General features: G+C 38.2%; 1 long non-coding RNA gene across 1 annotated transcript; it reads left to right on the plus strand.

Moving 5' to 3' along the window:
- The first annotated feature begins 15,480 nt into the window (after nucleotides 1-15,480).
- On the plus strand, nucleotides 15,481-20,206 carry LOC111947321. Its single transcript, XR_002873125.1, has 3 exons — nucleotides 15,481-15,599; nucleotides 19,763-19,906; nucleotides 20,057-20,206. It is a non-coding gene; the product is annotated as an uncharacterized LOC111947321 (long non-coding RNA).
- The last annotated feature ends 4,263 nt before the right edge of the window (nucleotides 20,207-24,469 follow it).

Raw genomic sequence — 24,469 nt, forward strand, 5'->3', positions numbered from 1 at the left:
TCACATGTTCAAGATTGCGCTTAATGCGGGTTCTTAAACTTGGTTATAGCATAAGATTTTAACAATGGACTGTTGCTACCAGACACCAGCGCGTGTGCCAACATTTGGAAGAGGCTTGATGCAAAATGTTGAAGCGGTGCAAATAGTGCTCCAGGCTTCTTCTATCACAGCTCTATTCTGACAAAATTAAGGACTTTGTGTCATATAGTTCTGGCTGGGCAAAAACTACAATTATTAATTTCTCCCTCGTGATCAATAGATTCACAGTTGGCACTTCCATGAATTAAAAAGGACAGCACCCGCACATCCCTACCAAATCCGAGTCCCGAGTTAGGGACCCATTAGTTCAAATTTCAATTTCCGTTCAATGACCACGTGTTTTGTTTGTCGAACCCTAAAGCTGACCTAAAACCTTGCAAACTGTAGTTACACCCAAATGTGAGAGTGTTGAAATCGCGCATGTTGCGGGCGCGTAAAGCCTTCCCTTGCATGATAAGAGGAAAGTAGCAATTTGCAATATCAGTGATCAATTTGGCAATGACTATATAACTTGCGAAAGATGAACTAAAAGCAAAACAAATAGATGCATCATTTCCATTTCACTGCAACAGCTTAATTTAAAGAAGAGTCAACATAACTTAAATTGCACTCCAAATGACCCTCTACTACATAGGAGCCGAACAATTAACATAAAAGGGGTTCACTCAATTGTTCAATGATATAAAGGAGTCCATCCGGATTGATCGAATGCATAAAGGGATTTATTTTATTCGTTAAGTACTTCAAGCTGCCATATGACTGTTTTAGCACATTTAAGGGAACCATTTATTGCAAATTTTGCAGACTTTTGCGCATTGCATATGCGCATTGCACAGTTATTAAAGACACCAGAAAACTAATGTGCAGTGGGAAAAGAAAGAGTCTGCACGAAGTTTCAAACCTTTGCAAAGGGAGAGCCAGGGTCGTCTACAGAAAACAAGTGCTCCGCTTCTGTTCTGACCTGCTCTGCTCTGTGCCATTTTGTGCACGCACATTAGTATTTTAGTATCTTATTTTCCTACTACTAATTTGTGGCCACAAAATATATTGTTCAGACAAAATCCTAATTCTTCCACGTAAAATGCTACTTTGTGGCCACAGAATGCGAATTTATGCCTAAAACGCTAAGTTGGAACACAAATGACTTATAAGATGCTAATTAATGGCCATAAAATACTTAAATGTTACCACAGGTGAATGATTTTAGGGATTCTTTTTTTTCTTTTGAATGTCAAGTCGAAGGCTCCAAATTCAAGTTTAATTTGGATTGTAGAAAACAATTTTTTGATGATGGTGATTATAAAAAATAATTAAAAAAGGTATAATTTGCTTTTCAACATTTAAACCCATTTGGGGTACTTCAATTAAAGGCCTATTTTTTTTTAAAAAAAAGGAAAGGTTTAGTTACTTCTGAATTATACAGAATTAAACCAAAGAATCTCTGAACAGTTTTTCAGATTCTTCCTATTCCAAACAGATGCATGGATTTCATTTCAGCTGCCAATTTTATGTCATACCAGCAAATTCAGTTCCACCTAACTGGAAATTTTAGTTTAGCTGGGTTTGCCTGACAAATCTGTTTTTTTGGAATTTTAATAGTACAAAAATATATTACTAAACCCTGGCCTCCAAAAAAGCCACAATTTAAATGATGACCCTACAATTTAAATGATTGGACTTTTTTTTTTTAACAAATGACATCATGTCTTTATTTTAAAGAAAAGTCATATTTGATTTAAGGATATAGCCACCAACATTATTAACAATGTACAATCCATCCATTCATTTTCCAAACCCTAGGAATCCTTTCTGGCGTCACAGGGTTGCTGGAGCCTATAACCGATTAAGTGTTGGGTGAGGGGGGGGGGGGGGGGATACACCCTGAACAGGTCATCAAGCTGTTGCACGACCACACACAATTACACTGAAAATTTGGATCCCCATAATCTGATCTCTGCTAAAATAGGAATGTATTTGCTGCCATCTGCTGGATAAAAGCTCACATTGCTGCCAGAGAACTGCTGTTACTCAGCAAAAAAGATTAAAAAATAAAAAGGGGGCAGAAAAAAAGCAGCATTTATAATATGTAAAGAAAACCAAACTACATCTCATAACTCTTCAGGGGAAACATTTCCTCACGGGGGGTCACTGTTGTGTTGACACTGGCTGCAGAAAGGAAACTGCTTGCTTTGATTCTTGTTTGTCGTTACCAAGTACCAAACTCAAACATATCCAGAAAAAAACAGTACGTTTGTTTGAAAAGTCAGCAGATTGAGTCACTGCAGAGGACAGGATGTCTGAGTTCAAACCTGAACAATCTACGCAGCCCGAGGTCACAGGAAGCTCCAAATATGGGGGAAGATTAGGCACAATCAGCTTGTTGAGTAGGTCTTGTAGGTCTTTCAAATATTAGTCTAAACATTGGGACTGAACACCTTGTAAAAAATGTAACAAGAGAAAATAAAGAGAAAAAATATTTAACTTTTCAAAACATTTAATTTTCAGCTAAGATAATGAATGAAAAAGAAATAAACTAATAAAACCTCCACCTTCCATTTCTGAAGGTTTGATTGCCTATGCTTCATTTTATTAATCGTGACCCAAGCTCTTAAACTGACATACATGTATTACCGTCATGTCCGGGGAGTGGCCTTGGTTTCTCTGTTTTTGAAAAACAAACTAAGATATTATGAGGCTTGTCGATGTGTTTTGAAAAAAAAAGATATTCACATGCTTTGATTCTTTTTTCTAATGGATCCTTGTGTTTTGAGTAACTCAGAAAATGTTTGAATAGAAAAAAATGACAGACTTTATAGGAAGAACCTGTCAAAACCGTACAGAAAAAGTGTTGTAAATCAGGATGTTAAGTAAATTAATCTCAAAATTATCTTACTGACCATTTCTTTAATCAAATCGTTGTAAATCAGGGGGAGCAGATAAAAAAATGTCATTAGAAAAGGGTTAATGGGGACATAGAAATTACACTGTGCACACCACAAACTCCCCATGCTGCTCCTTTCTGATGCCTCCACTTGCAGACAAACAGATCCATGCACGTCTTTGTTTTCCTCACCCGAGTTGGCATCTGGCTAAAACTGTACAGCCGGAAAGCTCCAACATCGCTCACCATTTTTGTTGGACCGATACTTCCAGGTTGGGGGTGTAAGGGGCTGTAAACTAGTGGGAGAGAGTGTAAAAAGAAAGTGGGGGGGAGCTTACTATGCAGCAACGGTCCCGCCTACAAAACTCTGCAGAAACTATGTCCTAGAAAACTATTTTTTTTCTCCTATATTTTGGCAATAACAGCATATTCATAATTAAATGCCCCTTGGGAATGCTTTAATAATAGATCAAAAAATTATCAGAGTGGAGCTTTAATGCAACTTTGCTGCCTCCAGTGCGGAAATTCTCTATAAACAAGCATGAATTCAGGTAGGAAAGCACAGCTTTGCAGTGAGTACTTAGTGACTAAATAATGCCAATATTGCACAATGAAACATGGACCAGATTCACACGGGGTGCAAACATTTGAGTATGACACTAAGCTATGTTCTGCACAAACAACTTTTTTCCTCCTCAACTTAACTTTATTTATATCGCACTTTCATACAACAGCAGTTGACCCAAAGTGCTGAACACAGGAAATAACTATTTGATCTATATAACATCAATAATTCCTAAATTTCACATGTCAAACCTGATAAACTCTTCCTGACACTACCCTCTTCATTTACCAGACTCTGGACAGGCAAAAGCAGGTCACTGGATTCTGCACTATTAACACTTCTTTTTTTTACTTTTATGTTTTACTTTCATTTTTTTTCTTTAGCTAGCAGGAGAGCATGCAGACAGGGAGCTCTCAGCAACTGGGAGGCTTTTTATTTTTTCTGTCTTTTCTTTTTCTGTCTGTCTGTCCATTTGTAAATCTGTCTGTCTGTCAATGTTGCTGTTCATCTTTCAGCATATCCCTTCAGGCAGAGATCTTTATGCCAGATGCTGACACAACCTTGTATTTTATCTGGGCTGGGGACCGGCGCAGGGAGACCCAGACTTGCAGCTACATAGTCAAGCAGTGGCGTAGGGGGGCTGCCCAAAGACCCACACTGGGTGGGGGTCTTTGTTGTGAACCCTGGTAATTGAACCCTGGCTTTATTTATTTTTTTCTCTTTAGTTATTTAATTTTTTTTTTCTTTAGGTAGTTGTGGATTTTTTCAGGCCAACACATTTGGGGGTTGGTGGGTGTTGTGGCATTTAGGGGCCATTGCCCCCTCCTTGCCCATGCCCATTTCTGGCCATGTACCAAAGCTGCACTATCAGCTGCAGAGTTGAAAAGTGAGTTTTTATCCACACGGGTAGTGTTTGTGGACATTGTTAGGACTTTCTTCCTTTTGTAGCAAAGACCAACAGTTTGCATAAGCATGCATTCATCTGCCAGTACAAGCAGATCAGTGACACTGCAGTTATCAGGACAAACAAACTGTTTTCATCACCCATACTGACGGTCCAGAAACATTCAGTCTTTCTGTCCTCCTCTCTGACATCTTTTACGGGAATCCTTCCTCCTCTGCATCTCTGTTTCCTTACCGCACACCTCAGAGCTGCGTTCGGATTAGACCCTGATATGGGCTTTGCAACAGCCAATCAGCTCACTCCGCAGCAGTGGTGCGCAGCATCTCGTGAGGGGTCTGACTACCGGGAAGAGCCGGGTGAAGACGAGCATCTCCTCCTCCTCACTGTTTCCGGGAAGTGAGAGCTAGAGTTTCCCTGCAGGATCACGACTCATTTGTTTTTCCTCGCATCTGCTGAATAATTTTAACTTCCCATCAGAAACCATTTTAGCAGAGCAAACCAGGAATAGTGATAAAAAACATTAAAGATGAACAAGACAACATAAATAGAAAAAATACAAGGAAAAACACATAGTGAAGAAAGAAAAAATGGAAAAACCAGACCTCAAACACATTTAAAAACATCTCAGAGAGGTGCCCTAGAAATTCCCCAGAAGTCTACAAATAACCATCAATGCTAGATTGGCAAATATAGACCACAATGCATTGCGTTTAAACAATTTTTCATAAAAAATGTAGTTTTTTAAGTTAAAAAGTTTTCATCATAAGAGGACAGAAGATTTATAATTAGTCTTCATAAAATTATTTTATTTACTAGGTTTACTTCAGGAAATCTGTAACATAATTTTTGATGTTTACAAAAAAAGCAAGCATTGTGTGCAAATTGATTGTAAAATCCAGGGCACTAGGAAGTCCTGCACTATAGTTTTTCAGTAGGAAGTAGGGAGGAAATTTGGACATAGCTGAATTCTGCAGCCAGGTCCTCATGGATGTCCTTGCCACAAAGATGCAGACAAGAAGGTAATTTGAACTGTCAGGAATATAAGATTTCTAAAATAAATAAATACAAATAATTATTTCAATTGGACAATGCATCTATAGAGGATAAACAGTAGCTTTGTAAAAATGTTTTTTTGAAGGAGATGATCAGCAGATGGCAGCAGCAGATCAACTTGGTCTCACATTGAGAAACAGCAGGAGCTGCTGTTTCCCTCAAACTGAGCTGCTTTCACAGACATAATCTGTTGTGAAAAACAATGATGAGTCACACACAGACCGTCCTGACTCATGCCTCTGCTTTACTGACCAGCTCACTGTCTGCAAACCTGCGACTCGGTCCCTTTCGTCTTAACAACTCAGCGTGAAGATCACTGCTCCTAAAACAACATGAAAGCATGTCTGGTCCTCTGAACTGTGACTCAACATTTACTCACAGAATGTATATTTAGTACTTCTGCAGATACTACTCGGAGAGAGATTTTACTGAATATACATAAATATTTATCAGAACTGTAACCCACTACATCAAAAAATGGACAAAGAACAAAAAAATCAGAATCTTTGGAATTAAATGTTAAAAAAGAAAACATCTTTCATGAAATCCCCCAAAAATATTTTGCAATATTTTTTTTATGAGATATTGATAATATCAATTGAGATCTGTTAGGTGATTTTGTATGTTTTTGCTCACAATGATGCAAGCTCAAAAGATGCAAAACTATTGACATGAATGTTGAGGAAAAAATTAATTATAAGTAATTAATTATTGTCAAGTTATGCATTCTTTCAATACAGCAAGTAGTCATTTAATAGAATAAGTAGCAATAGATGAGTTTTTGTCACCATAACATTTTGAAAATTAGCAAACATTTCCTGCCAAAAGTGTTTTTGAGATTTAATGGACCTATTATGAAATGAGCATCAAAAGCCTTTTTACTGCCCCTAGTGGAATAATCATGAACTACAGGGCAGAAAACAAACTTATGTATAAAATGTTTTTTTTAAAGGAAATATTGTATAATGCAAATGAGAGAATAACCTCAGAAATTTGTTTCAAGTATGATAAAAATGGTCATTTAGGGTTAATAGAGTATTGCCAAGATTTCTTATACATCAAAATTATGTTTGAAGTTGCACATTTATTGGAGTGGTTGCAAGTTGTTGTTCGCTTTTGGACTTTGCACCAGTGTTGTTTGTGCTTGATACATCCAGTTCATTCGGATTGTTTTTCTCTTGCTAGTCTACTGTGTGTGTAAGGCTGTCTGTGGTGCAGCTGAGTTTGCTGAGTCATGTTGTTGTCCTGCTTCTCTCCTTACGGGAATCACGTCCTGGCCTTCATTGCAGTCTCTGCTCACACTCAAGCTTCTCCATGTTACTGTTTCTTTTTTTATTTTTTTTGGCCACCCTGCATCTCAGCATCTTTTTCAGCTGTATTTTAGAGGATTAGTATATGACCATCTGTGCATTTCATGCCCTGTTAGCAGCAAAACAGGATGGTGACTCCAGTCTGATTCGTCTGATTAGCTCTTTTTAACAGAAGTGACTCATGAGAGTAATTTCAAAATCATGTCCTTATGCTGCTCAGGAGGATTATGAAGAGTCTAATTTGTCCTTTTCTGCAGGTGCTAGAACAAGAGATGGATTTTTTCAAATGCAAGAAAAAAGAAACAGTTTTTTTGCTAAACAGTAAACTTCTGCAAAGGAAATGACTTTAGCAGGAAAAATAAAAACGTTTCAAATAATAAGGAAGAATAACAAGTGATGTATACATGTTTTTTTTTTTTGATTGATGTCTGAGTTGGAATCACTGTGCATCAGAAACAAATAAAGATTTGATGTCATTCCTTGTCTTTTCCGGACATAACTGCCACAACAGCTATTATTTCCCTGTCACGCATACATGTCCTTCGCCTCTGCTCTGCTAAGATTTCCTGTAAAGCAGCTCTTACTTCACCAGCTGATAAACAATGCTGTTGCCCTATTTTCCTCAGAATGTGTAACTGTCACCTGCATAAGCATGCCATTCCAGAAGCAGAACTGCTATTTATTCCTATTAAGCTGATTTTTATTCGGTTATATATATATATATATATTTTTTTTTAAACCAGATATCACCTTGAGACTGCCACACATTCTTGAGGGAGGAGGGAGGAATGAGGGGAGGAGGCCAGAGGTGAAATGAAAAGGAAAGTGCAGAAATCACAAGCACATAAAATAAGGCAAATTATTAACCTGATTTAGTTCCGTGAATCTCAGCTGACTGCTGACTGACTGAGCAACGGTTGGATTTAAGATTCAAATACTGGCACAGGAGTGAGAAAAGGGGTCAGGGTTTTCTTCAAAGACATATAAAAACACTTCTAGGAAGTCCAGACATGTAGACAAATGATCCAGCTTCAGTTACCTTAGCAGAAAGTAGCTGTCATGCTGCTATAATGTTTTAGTAAAACTTTGAATAATTTGGTCAAATTCTTTTATTCTGTTCCACTCTACTGTACTTCTCATTTTCTATATGAAATCATTACTCCTTTGCAGATTTCATTAACAATATTGACTGAGAGTGTGTGGGACTCAGTAAAGGCTTCTGTTTTCTATTATTATGTTGTCCAATTCTCAAGCTCAGCAATGCTTGAAAAAGGGTAGAAAATATAAAATATATAAAACCTTATGAACAAAAACTTTTTTTTTGCAGCTGGTCTTGTTCATTGCCTTTATATGTGACCAATCCCATCTCGCATTCCAAACAGGAAGTACCTGCTGGCTCCAAGAAGCCAAAATCCTGTAGACTTTTACAGTATAAAGAAATAAACAGCTGTACTCTTTGTTATATTGGTCAGAGTATTCTTTCTTGCTTTGATACCGTTTTCAACATGTTCTTCTATTTTTTTCATGATATTTTTGGATCAATCGCTGCTAACTGACGTTGTCTGGCTCCAACATGGCGGTGTCCATATAGGAAAAAAACAACAACCGAGTGACTTAGTTTGGTTGGAGCAGAAGTAAGAAATTTTTTATTGAGAGGTCACACTCAGTCAGTCTTCTCCCCAGCTACATTCACATGGCCCTTGGCAATGCGTCTTCAAGCAACTGCGTCCAATGAAAAATCTATGTTAACACAAGTATGTGTTTACAGTATATGTGCGGTTTAGGCTTCCGGATTCAAAACTCTCACGTTCATGCATTACTACCAAGGTTTCTACAACTGTTTGTTGTCTCTATGCACCAATAGTGCATCGATTGAATGCGCGATGAAAGTTAAACCAGTTCCACTTTGACCAATCAGAAACTCAGATCTGGTAGTGACCAATGGATGGCTCCCCATTAGTTAACGGAAGTGCAAACTGTTCAAAAATTGACAAGGATAAATTAACAATTGCAGTTTGTGCCCAGACAGAATTCTATGACACTAAATATTTTATGCATCGGAATAGAGCTGTGAAAGAAAAAGCCTGGAGCAAGATTCACCAGATATGCACAGTTTTCACATGTCCCATCCAGCGTCTTTCTACCGTAGGTACATGCGCTACCATGGTCCGGGTGAATACTCGATTCTGATTGGCTGCTGGGTGTGCATTAAAAAGTGAGATACCACAGGATAACCGTACGGTGAAAAAATAAGTTCCGGTCACTTTTTAACGCACTCGCGTCGGACGGTTCAGGCTCCACGGCGTGCGCTAAAAAGTGATAATGCATACTTCGTCGGCCATTAACCCTTACACTTAAATGTTTAGTGCGATCTTGACCATGTGCCACATGCACGGTGTGACAGTAGCATTATACAGTCAATGGTTTTGTGGCAGCCCTCTCCCTATGAAAAAAAGATCCTTCAAAATTCAAAAATCCTTTTTAAATAAAAAAATCTGTTAAAGCATTTGGTTGCAGCTCATCTACACCTAAACAATCAGCCACACTTTAAAGAGCCAACAGAATAACTCCATGAAAGATAGTGCTTCTTGTGACAATGGCAGTGTGAGAAATGGCAAGGTGAGAACTCTGGAGTCTTTGTTTTACTTTTGAAATTGTGAGTTGTGGTTGCAGCATGAAAACCGCAAACACCTCAGCAGCAGCAGGATCACACAATGGCACTGAGGGAAAACCCGCCCGGCCCTGCAGTGCATGTTCACCGCCCAGCGCCATAGACGCTGTGGGAAAAAAAAAGCATGTCATGTGATTCAAAAAAGCTGCAGCAATGACAGGAGTCATGTGCTCTGAAGTTAGGTTAATTCTTTGTCTTTACCACAAGCCTTACCAGTAGTTTTAGTCTAAGGTCACTGTTAAATGAGAAATGACTGCCTTTGGGAATGCTTTATACTATAGTTTAAAGGTAATTAATTTCAAATGTTGCAGTACATCACTGGACAGAATGTAGATATTTTTACAACATCAAGCAGCAGCCACACGTACAAGAAGTCAGGATGACCAGAATAAACACTGTTTCGTGTCTCATTCTGTCCATATGTATAGCAGGAGGAGAAAACATCAACCCACATGTGGGTCATGCTCAGATCCTCCTCCTCCTGTGCAATGCGATTCCCACGCATTCCTCCCTCCGAGTCTGTATTAATGTTCAGTGTTAAAACCGTAGCACAAACACCCTCACACATGCTTCCACAGAGCGCAGCTGTGACCTTTTCATGGTGACAGCGGACTGAGTCATCAACATTAGATAACGGATCAGCTGAGAAGAAAGGGATGAATACAACAATGATGCAGCAGGATTGATAAATAAGATCCAACATTCACAATGACGTTGGGTTGTCCTTCCCCTCTTCTTCCAGCCAGTCTGTATCTGTCAGATGAAGCGGCACCTGCAGAAACTTAACAGAGGCTCCATGTCCAGATGGTGTTTGCCCCAGAGTCTGAGAAGTGTGTGCAAAATGGCTATGTAGGATTCTGACCCAGAAAAATGGTTCTGGTGCCATTGGCAAACATCCAACCTTGTTCCGTTACCATAAAAACCTCCACAGGATCTCAGGGTAATTTGGAGAGATTCATGAGAGTCGAGCAAAATTAGAAAAAAGCCTGAAGACGCCATCATACACCTGCTTCAACCTACTCGCTGGCACTTATCAAGCAAAGCTGTGGTCTTTCTCCAGGGTAGGGGTCCCCAACCCCCAGGCCGTGGACTGTTGGTACCGTGCTGGATCAAAAATGATCATTTTGCGATGATAGAAAACAGAGACGATTCTTAAGGTTTTTTACTCTCGTTGTTTTTTTTTTCACTTACTGGTCAGTTTGTTTTGGTCAATAAGCAGCTGTTATAACTATTTGAGGTTTCCAGCTTGTTTGGTCCTCACAAGCCTTTAGTTTACTCACGAGAGTGCCAATTGAAAAAGCTGACCAAATTAAGCAAAGTCCTGACATTTGTCAGCAATCCACATCCAATCTGATTGAGTCTGCCAAAATTCCATGCCATGAAAGACTTAGGCTGTTCAAGCTTTCACTACCAGTCATGCCATTGGTATTTTGGACTGTGGACACACATACTCTAGTCTAGACCAACAGTCTCTGCTCCAAAAACAAAAGTTTGGTTGTTTAAAGCTTTAGAGTCCACGGTCCATACAATACAAAAGCCACACCCTTAAATAGGTTCAATTTTCATCTCTAATAAACAATAAAAGTCAATAAAAAGAAAGAAAAAACCTTTCTCCCAGAAGTTGTCATGAATAATACATAAAACCACTTATCAGTTTTCGATAATATTTTAGGGGTTTAGGGTCACATGAATTCTAAAGCCTATCCAGCTACTATTGGTTGGTTAGGTAATCCCTGAACCGTTTGACTGTCCATTTCAGCGCTGCACACACTCACATTCACACTTAAGTGACATTTTTAGAATTATCATTAACTGTTAATGTAGGTTTTTGGATTGACGGAGAAAACCCACACATGCATGCAAAGAACATGCAAACTTCACACAGAATGGACTCAGCTGGGATTCAAACCAGGGCTTTCTATTGTGAGACCTGAGTGTTTACCACTACACCACCGAAGAGCTAAATATATGAGGCTATAAGCATAAAAAAGGTTCAGAAACCAGAATGCTTATTGTGAATGTTTATTATAGGTATGTAATTACATTTTTCTACATGTGAGTGAGTGGAAAATTGCTCCTTTCTGCCGCCTGCGGGCTTTGGTGGAACTGCAACCTTTGGAATTGAAGGCAAACTGAAAGTTAAAATATTTGGACTTAATACATACTTTTACTCAGATTTGGTATTGACATATAGGTAGCATTATTTTCAATTCACAAAAATGCTAACCATTTGAAAATTGATCATGGAGGGAAAATGAATCATTTCGGTTTCCTGGTCGGAATTAAGGGACACCAAGTCTTTCATATTTCAGAATAGACATGTGAAAGACAAGCCAGGGGCAAGATTCACTAGATTTGCTCCACTTCTACATTTTGCACCATCTTCAACTGTGAGTGCATGCACTAGCATCCGGTAGCGACAGACCTGTTTGATCACCACATGCCATAAGCGTGTTCAAAAACCTGTGTTGGTCATGTTCTTCAACGTCCCACACATGCGGTATGTACTTAGCTTGAAAGCTTGTTTTGCACTAACTGTTTGAGATTTAAAATTTCCATGCAACAAAATTAAATAAACAAATCTTTTGGTGATTTGATGCATGATGCACATATTGTGCAGAATAAACTGGTTACACAGTTTAGTAAAAGTGGTGAAGGCCTAAACAGAGTCTATGACTGAATAGCTGATGTGGATGGAGACCAATTTCACTCTTTACAAGCAAAAAACCTTAATATTTGGATGAAGCTATAGCATGACATTGCAGATTCTGCACTGGGTCACTGCAGCACAAAATCCTCATCATTTTGCATTTGAAATGAGACATTCACCACAAAAACTGTACCCTGGACTCAGATAAGGTTCTAAAGCATTAGTGATCATTAGGTTTATCACTGGTTTCTGCAGCCTGTTTTATGCATAATGCTGTAAATTGATTAAAAACCTCCTAAAGTCCACTGATGGAGTTTGATGGTCATTTTATTGAGAATCTAATTTTGTGCAGGAGCACTTATCAGCTCAGATTACTGCAGTTTAGTCGACACGCTGGTCTGTGCATGAGATGAGATCAGAGCTACTCATCCCCATGGCCTGGACCAAAAAGAAAGGGCAAAGCCAATACCAGGAGTTTAGTCATCTGCATAATCTTTAAATCACTCTCCTTAATCACAGGTATTAGTGGTCTTTGTTACTGAGCCGCTTCAAATTTCTGCAGATTATGTTGTCTATATGACAGACTTCACGTGTTGACCTCTCCTGGAGAAGTCATCAAGGGAGCAGGCTCTGTGCAAACAGACATCAGATGGTTCAACATCAGGGAGCGTGAAGTAAACAGGAATTTAAGGAATGAAGGCCATGCCCACAACAAACTGTCACTGTTTCCAGCTCGCTGCTTCCTGTTTGCCAAATGTCTGAACTGGACCAACCTGCATGGAGTCAACATTTGCAGGTCGCTTACTGTGGCCTCCGTGGCATAATGGAGATTAAAGAAAATATGCATCCATGACAACTGGCTAGTTAATAATGAGACTAAACAATGACGACGGTTTTCTATTCAACTATGGTTTAGCCAGCATGTGTTAGTTATTACTCAGCCAACGTGACTCAGGGCTCCATTTTCATTCCTTTCTAACTTTTGCCTGCATTCTTCTATTTAGTAAAGGAATTTCCTTTATTGTCATTGCAACAAGTACAATGAAATATTTATTTTCTAGATAGGGAAAAAAGGGAAATAAATGAAGAGTTAGCATGATTTTTTGCATTTACATTGAGAATGGATGGAAATAAATTCAATTCATGTCTCATCTATGCCGATTTTGACAAGTGCTTGGATGAAAACAGTTTGGGAAATAGAAAAAAACTTTATGTTTTGATGAAAATTAATACTTTTCAAATAAGTGTGCACCATTTATGGTATGTGACAACTGGACTGAGTGACTCCTCCCCCTCACATTTGAAAAAACAAGAAGTACCCATTGGGTCCAAGAAGCCAAAATCCCATAGACTTCTATAGAGAAATAAACAGCTAAGTTTCAGTGATAATATTTATCAGAATAACCATTCTTGCTTGAATGCCTCTTTATTTTAACATGTTCTTGCTAATCCTAAATTTTTTTCATATTTTGTCTGTACTTTAAGTTATTCAAGTTATAAACTGGCCAATCAGATGCCTCATCAAAAGAAGGTGGTGTCATGTTCTACGGGTGTGGACTTTCAACAAGCTCACTTCTAATTGCTGAGAGTGGTTGCCATAGAAATGGCAACTCAGACCAACTTGAACCAATCAATGCTTTTTACATTGTCTGGCTCAAACTTGGCGACATCCGTATCGCAATAAAAAATAGCAATTGAATTGACTTCATATGGTTGGAGTTGGAAGTGTCATTTTCTATGGGTGACATCACACTCACTCGGTCCAGTTCTCATATAAAGTCAATAGTGTGGACTTGACCTCTGATATCTGAGAAGAGCGCCACCTACAGATAAAACCTTCACTAAACCCCTCTATGCCAAACATAGATGTAAGGCAATCCATCCATTTTCTCAACCTGTTTTATTTATCCCTCCCGGGGTAACAGGGCTGCGAGAGCCTAACCAGAGCACTGTTAGGCGAAGGCTGTGTGCACCCTGGGCAGGTCGCCAGTCATAGGGCCACAATCAAACACCTGTACACACACACATTCACACCTGTGAGTAATCAGTTAACCTTGGAAGCATGTTGGGAGGAGGCCAGAGTGCCTGAAGAAAACCCACGCAGGCGTGGTGTGAGGCAAGAGCGCAAACCACAGCCCGGATGAATTTTGTGTATTTTTAAAGGTGAGTTCAAAATGCATTATCATCTCTAATCAGTATGACACTGCATTGTATCAATGTATTTTCCAAGATAAACAAAATTGAACTGATGCTGATGATGTGGCCGAATCAAGTGTATTCATTGGTTGACCAGTACGATCACAAAATTTCCACTGACATGAAAATGAACCAACGACTTTGGTTAAGGTAATCATTTATTTACTTCTATGCATCAACACATTTATTTGTGACGCACTTACCGTCAAGGTGTTTTAAAAATACTTTAAAAAATGAAGGAGCAGCAACTTCATTGTATTCATCATGAGTGAACTTTTAGAAGGTTAAACCCTTAAAGGTATGAGTTACTGGGTCTTCCTTTGACTTACTTTTCTCTGGGTCACCTCCCATGTCACGTAAATATGATTCCCAAATAGCTCATGACAAGTCAGTATCATGGGAATTCAATAGCAGATTTTCTGTTGACTTCAAATCTCTTTTGCAGTCCTCCCTTATTTAATAAAATAGACTGCATTTTAACGCAATTAAATTTGAAAAAATTGAGTTATTGTTATGTTTTTGTTATGTTACAAAAAAACAAAACAAAAGGTAAACAGATAAACTATGGCTTTACTATCAAAATGCTTGGATATTTGCTATATTTGTGATCTACTGCATATACCGTTCCTGGATAAGAACATTTACATTAACCAGAAATGAAGAACAGCGCTAAATTTGAGAGGATCCAGGTTCAAATGGCATCAAACATTACATGTGAGCTTTGGATGTTGTGGCATTGCAGGCATTCATATTTGGTTTCATTATATTATGAGCAACTCGGCCCACATTTTTCTTCTTGTATGTAGTAAGTTATGCAGGGTTTATACCTTTTTGCTGCTCCCTAAAAAGGAACGGTGTCATTGGAAGAGAAACCGAAAATAATTCAGAGTGACTTCCTAGCTGAAGCCATGGCAAGGAAAAATTCCTCACCATAAGCAAATGGAAACTGTGCAGACTGGACTCTGTGGGATGACATAAGTGCATTGTTAAGTTTAAGCACTCAACAAAAGGGTTGGACAAGTATGCCGGTGGCTTCCTTTTACAAGGTTGCTCTTGTCAGATGATCCAGATGGGAAGTTGTGTCCCCATGTAAGGACACAAAGCTGCAGAGAGCCGTGTGACTCATAACGGATGTGTTCTGTATTGTTTGAATTCTGTGGTGGGAGGGCATGCTGTTCTGTGCATGCATGCTTCTCATTCCATCAGTGAACATTGCGATCGCTGCTTACTGCACACTGACGTGCTTTTAGGACTTGCTGACAGGAGGTCAGGGGATGCTTTCACTGGCATGCATGGAGGAGACAGAACGTGTGAAGCTTGTAAATCCCAGGTACATTGCATTTAGAATTTGTGCAAGTTTTGCTTCTCTTTATTTGGCACAAAGTTAAAGATTCTGGGATGATCAATCAGAGAGGTATCAAACGGCCAGAAAAGTAATTTTTTGTGGAACTAAAACGTCAAATTCCAAAAGCGATGATTCATGTAGGGAGACTTACCAAAAGCAAAGATGCAGCACTTCCTGCAAGTCTTAAAATATGCAACAGAGGAATGTATTTTCAATTTAGCAAAATTTCAAGGCATGCAGGACGTGTTTGCCTCGGTAGCACCTTGTTGTTTTCCCTGGCTGCCTGTGCGTACGTGTTGTTTTTTTGGAGATGGATTCGCTGTAGGCAACTTCCACGAGACAAATGACTAAAAGGATCTCTGGAATGTGAGTGCTTTAAAGTTTTGCATATAACTGTGATTTCTACAACTTGAAACAGAAAGTTCAGTGGCCTAATTCAATTACGGGAAACCGGCTTAAACAAAGAAACAGACCTGCTGATCATGCAGCCGGATGCAGGAAGATTCAAAAACAAGAAGAGTCGTCAGATTTTGTGCAAAGTGAAGCATTTTGCAGAAATGTAAAGAATTTGCAAAGTTTTTTACTCATTCATATGAATGGAATTTTGCCCCCTCCCCTTTCCACAAATGTTCACAAAAACGGTGACTTAAAGTAGAGCATTAATGCAGAAAGAAACAATAATTCATTTCACCAGCTTGAAAAACTACCAAGAACATCATATAATTGCTGTCATGTGACTAACTTGGCTGAGACAACATCAAACTCCGCCCCCTCCTCTGATGACTCAGCAGTTTCTGTGTAAAAGTTTGAGATTCCTTTGGTAGAAATCCATCTTTAATTGTTTTTTGTAAAAAAAAAATTAAATCCTAGTTCAAACCAAACCAAAAATGCATGAATGTTTTCCAAAAGCTTACCTTTTTTTAGGGAGGATTGTAATTTTAGTCTTTTTGTTTTTATGGGATCACCATTAACAGCTGCAATGATGGATTTAGACACACAATGCGGATGGGGGCTCATAACCAAATAGCCTAAATTGTCGAAATAAAGACTTTGTTTTTAAAAGTACAACTTTATTCTCACAATTTTACGGGTTTATTCTCGTATAATTACAACTTTTTCTCATAATTTTTCAACTTTATTCTTGAAAATGTATTTATTTTATCTTTATGGTGGCCCTAATACTCTGTTCCGACAGAGTGTTAGGGCCAGTTTACAAAAAAAATGTTTTAATTACAACTTAAAATCTCGTAAATTTACAAGAAAATTCATAGATCAAAGAGGAAACACCAAAGTTTTCCGTTCATCGGAGCTTAACTAGAAGATGAAATATGTGGAGCCTTTTGTGAAGCTTTATTTCAGGGTAGGTTTAAAAAACAGATATTCTGAACCTTTTGGCGACTCAAAATCATATTATTGTCAGCGGAGCCGGCTTTCCGGGGTTCAGTGTCGGTAAAGCAGAGTTTCACATGTGAAATAAGGAGCTCAGAGACACCTTTGGGTGTAGAGGACCGCTGCAGCCTTTATTCTCCTTTTCATTCAAACACCCTGAAGTTCGTTTGTCACCTTACGTCATGAACCTGTCATCCGAACACCAATGCGGAAGTAAACAGTGTTATATTCATCTCCTCCTCCAGAGGAAACATCCCGTTTCAACATAAAACAATAAAGAGGAATGAAAATAGTCTGTTATATTAGCATTACAACATTGAAAATGCCAAAAAGTGCTCCTCCTCAGACGGAAGCATCACAAAGACGTGGAGATCTAGTCTTTGGAGGAAAGGTATTTGCATGAAAGCGAGATGGATTTTCGACATGGAGGTCGCTGCTTAAAGGGAAAAGAAAGGTTTGCCAATCATAACATAATACAGTGTTCATCCCTTGTTTTTCTCTGTATTTCTTGAGCAAAGACCAAGATTCAAGTAAACAGCTGCAGGGATACCGATGGCTTCATTGGGCTGCAGAGATCCTGGAAACCACCCATCAATAAATAAAACATTAATAAATTGTATATCAAACTAATGAGTTTTCAAACATTTGGAACGTTATCAATAAACATTCAGCTCACCTGATCAACTAAGTTTAGTCGGTCTGCTCTACTGCTGTGCGGCGTTCACTTGCTGCTGCTCTGTTACATGCTCACTTCGACTTTAATCTCGTAAATTTACGAGTTTTTTTCTCACAAATTTATGACTTAAAATCTCGTAAATTTACCTGGTCCTGAAGAGCCTCAACCCTGCCTGTTTTCCAGCTCTCCCTCACCAGCTTGCTGTTGATTAGCTGACTTAAGTGATTTCACATCCTGATTGACTGAACACACCTGATTTAGGTTATCAGCATCAAGCAGTCCAAGGAGAGCTGGAAAACAGACAGGGTTGAGGCTTTTGAGGACCAGGGTTACCCACCTCTGCATAGGTCATCTACTGTATGCAAAGTGTATGAAGTATACTAACTGAATACTTTTGTAGACTATATTCGAACAAGTTTACCATATATAGTATATAAAAAGAAAAAAAATATATACGATCACTTTTAATATTTACTAAGTATACTTGATGTTCACCTAGACTACTTTATGTTAGGGACATAAAGTACATGTAAATGTACTGAGTAAGAATGCTACACTACTGCTCCCAGCTCCATCTGAGCTTCAAATCCAACACTTGCACATGATGGTTTCAGTGCACCAGTGCAGTATTTGGAACAATGTGGATTTTTTGACTGGAGCAAAAAGGCTTCTTTTCTGTTGCTTCATGTGTGTAAAATGAGTAAAAAGTAATTTTACTGACATCTTTACTGATATCTCAATTAGTAATGCATACAAGTGATAAGAAGCGTTTAATTAACACTGATAAATGGGTCCTTATCATAAAGTGTTACCAATTAGGTAAAATACACATTTTGTTAGTCAAAACTGTCATTTATAATTAGATGTTTGCCAGTGATTTCAAGTTTTGGTTTCATTTAAACACACATTTGTGAATATATAATACTTGTGCTTTTATTTCTGAAACAATCAAAAAATGTGTCCAAACATCCTAAAAACTAGCTCTGTTTTAGTCCCAACAACCTGCAGAAAACTAGTGACCAACCTCAGAAATATTTTATTTTTCAGTTTCTGGGAGATCCTGACTTTGTTGTCTCAGGAGAAAAACAATCCAAACAGTGGAAAACTGAAAGATGCACCAACCTTTCAAATATCTCAACTGAAAAACTGAGGGAAGGAAAAACCTGCAAAACAAATTTCCCCTTAGAGGTTTTTAAGCTGAAATCATTTCCTAACAGTTGGGCAGCTTTCCGCGCCCCACTAGACTCCAACACTCCACCCTCCTCGATGACCCCCCATACTTCATGCTGTCCCCCTCCTCCCTGCCTGTTCATCCCTCCAACGTCAGCATCAGGAGGACGAGGTCACCACGATGTTTGCACTAAACTATGAGGACAGAAAAGTTACTTAACAAAAGGAGGAAAAATGGATTAAATAAGAGAAATGAATTCAAAGTTTGGAAGTTTTATTCTCATCGCATCTGCTGAGATGCTCATCTCAGCTCAACTGAAGGAAACTAAATTAGACATAAAATATGACATTATTGAACTTGGTCTTCAGTCATTGAATACTATCAATCACTGTGCAATGAGGTTAGTGACTGGTTCTACTCGTCTCACTTATCATTCTTAACTGTATGCCAGAGCTGAGTGGCCCTCTCTGAGCATGCAAAGATGGATCATTTTAGTCTGTAAGACACTTCTTGGTTTGCTCCGCTCACATCTCTGATCGCTTCTACAAAGGACCACCAGTCACTATGCCTTGCGCTCTAGCGACGTTTTGCACCTGTAAGTTCCCCGTGTTCAGACTGTAACTGGAACTTTTTCCAGTCTCAATTAAAATGGTCTGAACTTGCTTCACTTAATCCTTTGTTACAGATCGAGTCGCGAACATTGTGGTTAGTCTGTATTCAGACTGGGACCAAACAGACTTTTCTGTTACGGACCAAAGCTTGTAAACAAAACAATGTGACTAAAGATCTCTTCAGTCATTGGTCAGGAAGTACGAGGGTGGGTCAAAATAATGAGAGAAAGACGGACGTGCTGCGCTTTACAATTCTTATCGGGACAGCTAACTTATTAAAACTTTATATGTCGATTTCCAGTTTTGAACGTCGGGAACAACCCTTTTTACTTGTTACTTTGGAACGTTGGAGCCATGCTGCAAGGTGCTTACTGATAAGGGGGTGTGTGATTTAACTCAGAGGATGCTAGCAACTGCAGTGATTGAGGAGACGTCGAGTATGAAGGTATGCTGGTGTTTATGACATAGATTGTTGGGAAAACAGTGAGAAGCATCATTTTCATGTTATAAATGTTTTTTAAGAACCTGCATTCATCTGACCACATTTCAGTGAGTTGCTGTGTCTCATTGTTGTAGTGTTATGGCATTTATTCAGATTGAGGAAACTCAGAGCCAACCAAAGCCCAGCCCGATCGGAAGCAAGCCGAGACCATCTCCAAAGACGGTTCAGAGAGACAACCCACAGAACACTACAAACGAAGTTCACTCTAATCTGTACAACACAGGTAAAAAAAAAAAAAAAAAAGTCAACTGGAGAAGCTCTGAACTGAAGACAGGCTGCAGCAGAGCTCCCTTCTGGAGGTCTGGAGGTCCTCCAGTGCTATTAAAGGCTGCCTCCATCAGCTCTGGTCCAATGGGAGCCACAGCTTTCCTGCACCGCACCTGAAAACGATCAGAGACAGACAGACACACAAAGATCCACCAAAAACACAGAGGTTCCACTCTGATACAGAAAATAATATAATTTCTTTATTTTTCTTTTCATTTCCACAATTAAACAAAAACAAAAGATCTTGAACAATTTCCAATACAGGGGAAATTAAAGGGTAACAGAAAGAAGAAAAGGTATTTACCTGCCCCTGTCACATTTTTTGATAAACCCATAAACCAATAAAGTCTTGTTTTATTCAGGTTAGTAGTAAGTACGGAAAAGGAAAACTTAAGTTTTTGACTTATGTTGTTTATAACTTTTCATTGGAGCACATAGCCTTTAGTGGGATGATCCTATGAAACATGTCTTTTATTTTGAAAGGAAGTCATTTGAACTTCTGTCCAAAAGTTTAAATTCACATTAAAAGAAAATGCTCTTCACTGTATATTTCTGTTTTTATTCATGGCAAAAAAGAAACATTTGATTTGATTTGAAATGGTTTATTTCAAGCTATCAAATAAGAATAATACACAAAAAACTTTTCAATCATCAGTTATACATTTATACAATAACGTATCAAACTTAGGATAATATTATTTATACATTATTATTATATAATATATTTTTACATATATATTTTAAAAGCAACAATTAAATAAGTGCAAAGCAGTAACACATTTTCATAGACTCTTAATAGGTTTTGGTCTGAGAAACAGTTCCAGTTGACTCTTAGTGTTAAAGGTTGCAGACCCCTGCTTCAGGATGTACCCTGCCTTCATCCTGAAGTAGATGGGAAACGCTCCAGCAACCCCTGTTCCATAGGACAAAGAGGAACAGAAAATAGATGGATGGACTCAAACTGGGTCCATAGGACTCTCCTACTGAGAAAGCAACCTTATTCTAAGGATGCAGAAATCTAAGGAAGCATTTGTGCCTCATAATTAAAAATGGAAATCAATACCAGAAAGGCTTTTTCATTTTCACAATGTAACTGCATCAATTGACTCAAAAACAAAATTAAAAATCAATCCTCCAAAATGCTTTTTCATTTTCTACTTCAACACCGCTCATTCTGTGACGTAATTAAAGCGATAATGCAAAGACGGGATTGCATTTAAGTCAACAAACGCACCTTTGTTCTGAAAATGAAAAGCATTTACGATATTGAGTTTTATTTTTAATTATGAGACACAAATGCTTCTATAAAATTCAAGCAAATAAGTGATAATTAGAAAACAGGCCCAAACAAGTAGGGGGCTAACAGAGGTGACTGCTTTTTGGTGTAGGGGTGTGCAGGCGCTGATTGCAGCTGTTGGATTTGACACCTGTTTTTATGTGTGAGAGTGTTCCTTCAGCCGCCTGCTGCTTCATGGCGGTCCTGCAGGACCGCAGTGCTGCTACTGTTCCATGTTCCTCCACCATTCCCTCCCAAAACCTGCTTGTGTCACTTTTTCTGAATGACTGTGCTCTCAGCTCAATGTGACATTATGTCAAGATCCACTTGAAGTTCAGCTCTGATGAAGCTGTAATGAGCTCAGAGGAGGGGCTGTGGGGGCCCATCAGGCTGATGAAGCTGACCTGTTCGCCCTTACAGGTTCAGGAGGGAGGAAATGCATGCTGACATGACCTCTGCTGCACAGGTGAGTGTAGTATGGAACTTGACTTTACATTTTTCTAGGAAGGACTTTGCTTTTAGCTTGAATTATCGGTTCGTTTGTCATTAAAATGTGCCAGTGGTCACATCTCATTGGTGGGTTAAAATACATTGAAGACTATTTAACATCAACAAGAGCCAAAAAGTAAAAATCAAAACGTCCCATTCACAAGAATGTGAGTCAAACAGAGTCATTAGACTAATTTCATTTTTTTTATTTTGCTGGTGATTAAACTCACTTAAGTGGAGTTCAAGAAAAAACTTAGAACCACTTAGTTATCAATAATATAATATAATATAATATAATATAATATAATATAATATAATGTAATGTAATGTAATGTAAAATAATATAATATAATATAATATAATATAATATAGTATAATATAATATAATATAATATAATATAATATAATATAATATAATATAATATAATATAATATAATATAATATAATATAATATAATATAATATAATATAATATAATATAATATAATATAATATAACATAACATACCTTATGTCTTCCCATAGTGGCCGGTCTCTGCCAGATGCCAAGAATGGCCAAAGCAGATGGGTTAGCAATAATTTGGAAGAACTGGTGTTGCATGGATTATTGAGCAAAGACAGAACGGTGCACATGTCTCTAGGAAAAGTATTTGCATGAAAGCGAGACGGATTTTCGACATGGAGGATGCTTAAAGGGAAAAGAAAGGTTTGCCAATCATAACATAAAACAGTGTTCACCCCTTGTTTTTCTCTGTATTTCTTGAGCAAAGACCAAGTTTTTCTTATCATTAATTTTTTTTAAAGAATTTTTTGTCTTAAATTCCTAATTTTTCAGTATTTTTTTAGGAACTTCCTATGTTGAGAAAAAAAAAGGTAAAATTTTAATTTATAAAGTGTTGTCATGTTTTGATCTATTTTTATGACAAGTACTTATTGTTGGGTATATTATATTGGGTAAAAATTACCCGGCAAAAGTGATGGTGTAACTTTTTACATTGAAAGGGTTCTAGGGTTAAACTGGTTCGTAGCCAGAAGATGTGAGAGGTTCTTTGGTTTAGCTTGGTCATGTTTTGGTCCTGTTTTTAGCTGGCCTGTCAGTCACACCAATTTCAGGTTAATCATGAGCCACAGCTGTCTTTATTTTAGTTCATTTCCAACACTCTATTTAAGTTTCTGGTTTTCAGGTCATCTGCTCTGCTTTGTCACCATTTTTGTTGCTCCCAGGGTTTTGTCATGTTTCAGTTCTTGTATTAAATGTTTAAGTTTCTGTTACCAATCCGTTCTCCTGCGCTTTGGGTCCTAAACCCCCAGTTACTGACAGAAAAAGATTGGAGACCACTGTGTTTTTTGGATCAGACTTATGTAATAAGCCTCCTAGTGGTTATTTGGTGAACTACAACTAACTTTAATTTTTAACCATCCATGAACGGGATGCAGGGTTGGAATGATCCAACTTCCAAGGCTTTTCCCTTCCTGGGACCACAGTCACAAGTGTGTATATGTGGGTGGGTGGCTGGGGGTTTGAAGCCACAGAAGGACAGTGTGAGAACTTTGCACCCGTCCTGTTCCTCATCAGCAGGGAGGTCAGAAGTCACGCCACCTCGTTTTCATTCCTTGCCTGTCTAATCACACAAACACACGCTGACCTGTTTTGAACTGCTTCAGTCACACCTCAGGTGTTTGAATCAACACTCGGCGAAAGTCTTCTCACGCTGAGCGGCCCTCACAATAAAAAAGATTCCTCTTCTCTTTGTCCATGCCTAAAACTTTCCCTCTGCAGCAGAGGGATGTACGGAAAGTTTGTGGAATGAAAGATCAGCTCGACAGTGGTTAGAGCTCTGAGACCAGAACCAGAACCAGTTCCCTGCTGGGTTCATCAGAGTGACTTACCGAGCACAAGCAGCGCTTTGTGCACAAATGTAACTTTGCTCATTTCACACAAAAAAAGCAAAAACAAATTCAGGAATTTGATCTCAAACTTTGCAGCAAAAACAAACAAAATAAAAATAAAAAAAAAAAAAAAATCAAGAAGTTTTGAATGAGTTTCTCAGTTTTGCTCTCAGCTGGTCAAGTGTGAAAATGTGTCAGCCTCCACCAATCAGAGATGAGATGACTTCACCTCCACTGAGGAGCAAAACAAACAAAAGCAAGAATTCTACGTCTGCACTAAACATAGAAACAGATCTGATCAACTTTGTTCAGAATCATTAAATACCCTTTTAGAAATTATAAAAATGTAAAACATTGGGTTATGTTTATTCTGGTATGCTCAAAACGAATTGGGTAAAGTACCATTAATAACATGTAAACATTAATTTTTTTTTTTTAAACAAAAATAATTCTACCCCATTTATTTGGAATTAATGTATTTTTTTCAACCAAATGTAAAAATAAATATACTAAAAAAACAAACAAACGGAAAATGTATATGTAAACTTGGATATATCGAAATTAGGATGATTAGTCATGACTTGA

Source organism: Oryzias latipes, chromosome 4 (genome assembly GCF_002234675.1).
Source record: "Oryzias latipes chromosome 4, ASM223467v1".
Classification (NCBI taxonomy): domain Eukaryota; kingdom Metazoa; phylum Chordata; class Actinopteri; order Beloniformes; family Adrianichthyidae; genus Oryzias; species Oryzias latipes.